Here is a 7,307-nt window from a genome sequence, read left to right as displayed (position 1 = left end):
TGGATGGAGGGTCTAGCATCCTCTTCTAACAAGATTTTATGCATGCATATTGATGAACTTATCCCCTTCAAATCAGCTAGGGTCCATCCAATGGCATCTTGATGAGTTTGTAGCACCTTAATCAATTCTTCTTCCTGTTCTTGACTTAGGGCAGAGCTAATGATAACAGGATGACTCTCATCACTACCCAAGTATGCATACTTGAGATTAGGGGGCAATGCTTTGAGCTCAGGTTTTGGTGCTTCCTTCTCTTCTTTCACTATCTCTGGCATGTTTGGCATGGTTGTTTCAGCAGCCTTGATGTCACTAACTTCTATGTCCTTGGTGAACTCCTCCTCTGCCACTTCCTTTGTTGTTTCCTCAAAGGTTTCTTGTACTGCAATGTCCACTACATCCACCCTCATGCATTCCCTTAGTGATTCTGATGGATAGCTCATTGCCTTGAATACATTAAACACCAATTTCTCATCATGTAGTCTAAGAGTGAGTTCACCCTTTTGTACATCTATGATGGCTCCAGCGGTAGCCAGGAAGGGTCTTCCCAGAATTATTGAAGCTTTGGCTTCTTCCTCCATATCTAACACCACAAAATCAGCAGGAAATATAAAATCTCCCACCTTCACCAACAAATCCTCAACTATCCCATGAGGGAATTTAAAAGTTCGATCTGCCAATTGGAGGGCCATTCTTGTTGGTTTGGCTTCCTCAATCTTCATTCTTCTCATCATTGTTAGAGACATCAAATTGATACTGGCCCCTAAGTCACACAAGGCCTTCTCCACCATGACTTCTCCTATGATGCAGGGGATTTGGAAACTGCCTGGATCCTTCAATTTCTGAGGCAATTTGTGCTGAATGATGGCACTGCATTCTTCAGTTAACAACACAGTTTCCTCATTTCTCCAGCTTCTCTTCTTGGTCATCAATTCCTTTAAGAATTTTGCATATAGTGGCATTTGCTCTATTGCCTCAGCAAAGGGAATGTTGATTTGAAGCTTCTTGAAAATCTCCAAGAACCTGGAGAATTGGCCATCCTTTTCACTTTTCATCAAACGTTGAGGATATGGTGCCTTAGGTGTATAAGGCTTCAGGATCTCTTTTTCTTTTTCTTTTGTTGCAGACGATGTAAAAGATTGTCCTTGTTCCTTATCTCTCACATTTTTCTTTGCTTCATCCTCTGTGGTTTCCTTTGAGATCTCCTTTAGATTTTTTCCACTTCTGAGGGTTATGGCCTTACATTCTTCCCTTGCAATAGCCTTGGCAGCATGAGAAACGCTTGTCCCAGGGGTTTGTTTAGACAAATACACAATTTGATTTTCTAGCTTCTGGATGGCAGCTCCTTGGTTTTGCAGGTTAGAATTTACTTCTTCCTTAAAAGCTTTCAATTCGGTTATGTCTTGACTCATGGTTGCAAGCATTCCTTCTATCCGGTTTAATTGATCTTGAAATTGTTGGTTCGGATTAGGTTGGGTAGGTTGATTATTTTGGCCATGATATGATGGTTGGGAGTAAGTGTTTTGTGTGGCTTGGTATGATCTTTGGTTGGAGTTTTGGTATGTGGAATTGTTATGTTGGTTGTGGTTGTAAGGCTTGTGGTTTTGTGGTTGGGTTTGTTGGTTCCCCCACCCAAAGTTTGGGTGATTTTTCCATCCTGGGTTGTAAGTGTTGGAATGTGGATCATATGATTGCCTTTGTTGGTTTCCCACATAGTTGGCCTCTTCCCAATCACCTCCTTCAATGCTTACTTCCTCTTGATCTTGTGTGTGTATTGCAGCCACTTGCTTTGTTTCTAATTGCCTGGTAAGCTCTGCTAGTTGCTTGGCAAACACCTTGTTTTGGGCTAGAATTGTATCAACATGGTTCAGCTCCATGACTCCCTTAGTGTTGTGCCTTTCTGATGCATAGTAGTACTCATTCTCAGCCACTGTCTCAATCACTTCAATGGCCTCTTCCACAGTCTTTTTCCTGTTCAATGAACCTCCTGATGAATGGTCTACAGCCTTCCTTGATTCATAAGAGAGTCCATCATAGAAAATATGCAATTGCACCCAATCATGGAACATGTCTGGTGGGCATTTCCTTGTCAAGTCCTTGAATCTCTCCCATGCCTCGTAGAGAGTTTCACCATCTTGTTGTCTAAAAGTCTGAACCTCAGATCGAAGCCTATTGACCTTTTGTGGGGGGTAGAAACGTGCCAGAAACTTGCTTTCCACCTCATCCCATGTTGTTAGACTCCCCCTTGGGAATGATTCCAGCCACTTAGCTGCTTTGTCCCTAAGTGAAAATGGGAACAAAAGCAGTTTATAGGCATCTTCCTGGACTCCATTGGACTTCACAGTGTCACAAATTCTCAGGAATTTTGTGAGATGTTGGTTGGGATCTTCATTAGCACTCCCACCAAATGAACAATGATTCTCCACAAGTGATATTAGCTGTGGTTTGAGTTCAAAATTGTTGGCCTGAATGGGTGGTTTCTGAATGCTGCTACCACAATTCCCAGAGGTTGGGTTTATGTATGAACTAAGAACCCTCCTCTCAGGAATGGCATTGTTTCCATCAGCTCTCTCATGGTTGTGAACTTCTCTATCCATGTTGAGATCTAGAGCTTCCTCAAAATTGTCCTCAGATTCTCCTTCAGATTCTTCTTCTCCCAGTACTCTCTTCCCTCTTGCTTCCCTTCTCAGTCTATGAAGGGTCCTCTCTGGTTCGGTATATGGAGGAGTTGATGTCTCTCCTCTCCTACCTGTCATACAAGAACACAACACAGGCAACAAACAAGTGAAATACTCTTGGTTAATGGAAGAGTATGGTTAGAGCAATTGAGGAATTAATTCAAACAGTTAGTGAGTCAGTGGGTTAGTTGCTTGAATTTAAAGGCATAAAGAAAGAAAGCATGTAACAGAGTGCAGAAATTAAAATTCAACAAGTAACTTGTACTGAATTAATCAAAACAAAAAAAAAATGCTCAATCTAGTTAACTTCCAATTTGAGAATTGTCAATCGAAAACCAATCCCCGGCAACGGCGCCATAAACTTGATGCGCATAAACTAGTTATGCTACGATTTAGGAAATTGCACGATCGGCAAAATTCCTCCCGGCAAGTGCACCGGTTATCGTCAAGTAAAAACTCACAATAGAGTGAGGTCGAATCCCACAAGGATTGGTTGAGTGAGCAATTCGGATTAGAAGTGTGTTCTAGTTGAGCGGAATCAAGATTGAGATGAGAATTGCGGAATGTAAAATTGGCGGGAAAAGTAAATGACAAGAAATTGAAATGGCGGAATCTTAAATTGCATGAATTAAAGAGCAGAAACTAAATTGCTGAAATTAAAAGGGAATGGGGGTGATTGCATGAATTGAGTTGCAGAATGTAAAGAGAAGATGGAAATCAGAATTGGGGGATTCATTGGGTTATAGGAGATATTGAGATCTCCGAATCAAAACATGTTTATCTCTTCCTCAAGCAATGCGTTCATTGAATTTTGCTTGGCAATCTTATATGATTGGATCCCAATCCCTTGGTTCACCAATTCTCTCTAAAAATGAACAAATTCCCAATCCCTTGGTTTAAATGTTCATAAGAAGAGATGATGCTTGATCACTGATTATACCACACAGTTTCATGAACCACAATTTGGTAGGATTACATGTCACAATATCCATCCAAACCCCAATCCAATTCACTGTGAGAAAGCTTCTCTAGCATGAATCCTCCATTCCTTTCCCAAGGTTCCGAAGGATTCCAATTATGGGTAGTTTCTTTCCCAAGACAACTACCCAATGGAATTAGATCGAGAAGCTTTCTAACAAAATTCAAGAGAAAAGATTGAAGAAGAAGATAAACTATTATTGATTCATTGAATTACAATAGAGCTCCCTAACCCAATGAAAGGGGGTTTAGTGAGTCATAGCTCTGAATTCAATTACAAAGATATGAAAACTAGCTAAAAGTGAAGGTAAAAGTCCTTTTAACTTAAATTCTATCCTATTTATACACTTTCTATATTGAGCTTCTGTTGTGTTTCTTGGGCTTTGAGGCCTCTCCCTGCTTTCCTTTTGCCTTGGGTTTATGATCCATAATCTTGATGAGGCTGCTGATCCAAATTCTGTAACATTCATTGAGCCAACTTAGTGATAAACAAATACTGGCACATGACTCAATAAATTGAAATTTCAGACTCATCAATCCTTCAGGCCCAATCCCATAAACCATGATATTCAATTGGGTTTCATACCAGAATAAGTTTAAGTTAATGTGTGTGCTCAAATACTAACTTAGACCACAATATTTTTTGGTCCAGAAACCTTTTCCAAGAGTGGCGTTTAAGTTGCAGTTTAAGCTTAAACTGCAGCTTAAACGCCAGACACTTCCAGTGAGGCCTTTTGTAGAAGCACGTTTAAGCTTCAGTTTAAGGTTAAACTGAAGCTTAAACGTAGAAATGGAAGAAGGCAGCCCTGGAGAGTCATGTAGTCGAACACGTTTAAGCTTCAGTTTAAGGTTAAACTGAAGCTTAAACGTGGATATAGGAAGGGCAGCCCTGGAGACCGAACACGTTTAACCTCCAGTTTAAGGTTAAACTGGAGGTTAAACGTGGAAATGGAAGGAGGCATCCTGGAGGTCGAACACGTTTAACCTCCAGTTTAAGGTTAAACTGGAGGTTAAACGTGGAAGCTTAGAAGGGTAGCCCTGGAGGTGTCGAACACGTTTAAGCTCCAGTTTGAGGTCAAACTGGAGCTTAAACGTGGAAATGGAGAGAGCAACCCTGGAGGAGAAAACTTGGTCGAACACGTTTAAGCTCCAGTTTGAGGTCAAACTGGAGCTTAAACGTGGAAATGGCTCCCTGGTGCTTTTCCCATTCTGGCGTTTAACCTCCAGTTTAAGGTTAAACTGGAGGTTAAACGTGGAACTCCTTCCTGAGTAGCATTCTCATTCTGGCGTTTAACCTCCAGTTTAAGGTTAAACTGGAGGTTAAACGTGGAATGCTTCTTTGGTGAGACTTTCATTCTGGCGTTTAACCTCCAGTTTAAGGTTAAACTGGAGGTTAAACTTCAATTTCAGCATTTCTTAGCCTTCCTGATTCTGGCGTTTAAGCTCCAGTTTAGGCTTAAACTGGAACTTAAACTCCACATGTGATATTCAAGCTTCCTTTATTGATTTTGTTGCTTCCTTGCTTAGCCTCTTCTTCCCTGAAATCATCCAAACAATTGCATCAAAGTTTTGCAAAATTTCATGAGAAATCTTCCATTAATAGCATTCAAGTAATATAACTAAAAACTCATGGAATTTGCATCAAAATCATACTGTTTGGATGGTTCATTGCTTTGTTCTCATTTTAACCATTCTTGGTTACTTTAAGCTCAAGAAAATGCATAAAACAACTAAAACTAACAGAAAAATGCTAGTGAAACTAGCCTAAGATGCCTTGGCATCAACTAAGAAAGTGATTGATGCCATTGTTTGATTCTAGCTCACTTATCCCAAATTAACCTACCTTTTACATCACCCTTGTTAACCCCCTTGAGCATTTAAATCCCCTCTTGTTTTATAACCACATTACTAGCCTTAAGCAGAAAAACAAAATCAAAATCCCAAGTTGAATCCTTGGTTAGCTTAAGATAGAAATTGTGTATTGTGTAAGTGTGGGAACCTTATAGGAACATGGATGATAGAAACAAAAGGGTAGAAAGTTAAAAAGAATAAAAATTTTTATTTTTAAAAGTTTTGGGAAGCATGCTCATGTGAAATCAAAATAATTTAATTACCATGTGCATCAAAAAAAATAAAAATAAAAAATAAAAAAAATAAAAAAATTTTTATTTTTCAGTATTTGAATAAAGGGGATACAAAAGAATTCCCCAAATGCAAAAAGTGATGTACATGAAAAAAAAATAATAAAAATTAAAATATGAGCATGTAACATAAAAAGTGGGAAAAATATGGGAAAATAAGTAAAAAAGCTTTGCTTTACAAAATATGTATGTTAGGTGAGATCTTAGACTAATCAAGGATTCACTTAATTAGCTCACTTAGCCTTATACATATACCCTTACCTTTACCTTGGCCCCATTACAACCTTAATTAAAGACCTCATGATTTTTGTATGCCTATATTCTATAATTGTTGATTGGTTAGATGAAGAACAAAGTTATAGAAAGTAAGGATAAAAAGAAGAATAGAGTGATTAACCCAATAAACACTGAGTGACTAGAGAGTAAACACAAAATCCAGTGAGGGTTCAATAGCTCATCAACATATATCTCTGCTTAAATTATTAATTGTCTTGCAAAATTGTAAAATATTTTTCTCTCCCATCTCAATTGTAAAGGTACTTTATCACTATCTAAGGTTTGGCTATATATATAAGATTCCTTGAGAATGTGAATTAATTCAACTACATGTAAGCTTTATACACAAGGGAATAACAAATTAGAATTGCATGATTCATTTAGGTAGTTGCATTTAGAATAGATTGCATAACAATTTCTTATACCTTGCCAAAAGTGTGTTTTACAGTTATTTATTTACTTTACAGTCTTTTACTTATTTTATTTGCAATTTAAATTACTTGTTCCTCATCTTCAAAACCCCGATTTACAATCTTCATAACCAATAATAAGAACATACTTCCCTGCAGTTTCTTGAGAAGACGACCCGAGGTTTAAATACTTCGGTTATCAATTTTAAAGGGGTTTGTTACTTGTGACAACCAAAACGTTTGTAAGAAAGGTTGATTGCTTGGCTTAGTAATTATATTTGCAACGAGAGTTTACTATAATCTCTAAACCATCAATCTTTCAGTTCTTTCATAGGCCTTCCTAACCATTGATGCTCATAGACTTTGATCCTTGCTCTTGCCTTTTGGTTTTAATAGTTATTGGTTTTTTGTTCTTGCCTTTTGGTTTAAAGAGCTATTGGCTTTTTCTGCTTTTTATTTTTTTTCTGCTTGCCCCTTTTTTTTTGCATATTTTTTTATTGCTTTTTTGCTGCTTTTTCTTGCTTCAATAATCAATTTTTGGATTTTTCAGATCACCAATAATACTTCATTTTTATCATCATTCTTTTGAGAACCAACATTCTTTAACTCCAACATCAAATATGCATTATTTATTCATGCATTCAGAAAACAAAAGCAATGCCACCACATCACATAATTGAACTATTCCTAATATAAACTCAAAATTCATGCATCTTACATTTCTTTTTCAATTAAAATTTTTCTTTTAAGCAAGGTGAGAGATGCATGGAATATTTCATAGCTTTAAGACATAAAGACAAATGCTCATACACCAGAAACAGACAATAAAA

The 7,307-nt window shown here is 37.7% G+C and overlaps 1 non-coding gene across 1 annotated transcript; it reads left to right on the top strand.

Annotated features, from left to right (window-relative positions):
- The first annotated feature begins 2,061 nt into the window (after positions 1-2,061).
- LOC112774624 (small nucleolar RNA R71) lies at positions 2,062-2,165 on the top strand. Its single transcript, XR_003189101.1, has one exon. It is a non-coding gene; the product is annotated as a small nucleolar RNA R71 (small nucleolar RNA).
- The last annotated feature ends 5,142 nt before the right edge of the window (positions 2,166-7,307 follow it).

Source organism: Arachis hypogaea, chromosome 18 (genome assembly GCF_003086295.3).
Source record: "Arachis hypogaea cultivar Tifrunner chromosome 18, arahy.Tifrunner.gnm2.J5K5, whole genome shotgun sequence".
Taxonomy (NCBI): Eukaryota; Viridiplantae; Streptophyta; class Magnoliopsida; order Fabales; family Fabaceae; genus Arachis; species Arachis hypogaea.
This window is presented reverse-complemented; position numbering and strand designations above follow the sequence as displayed.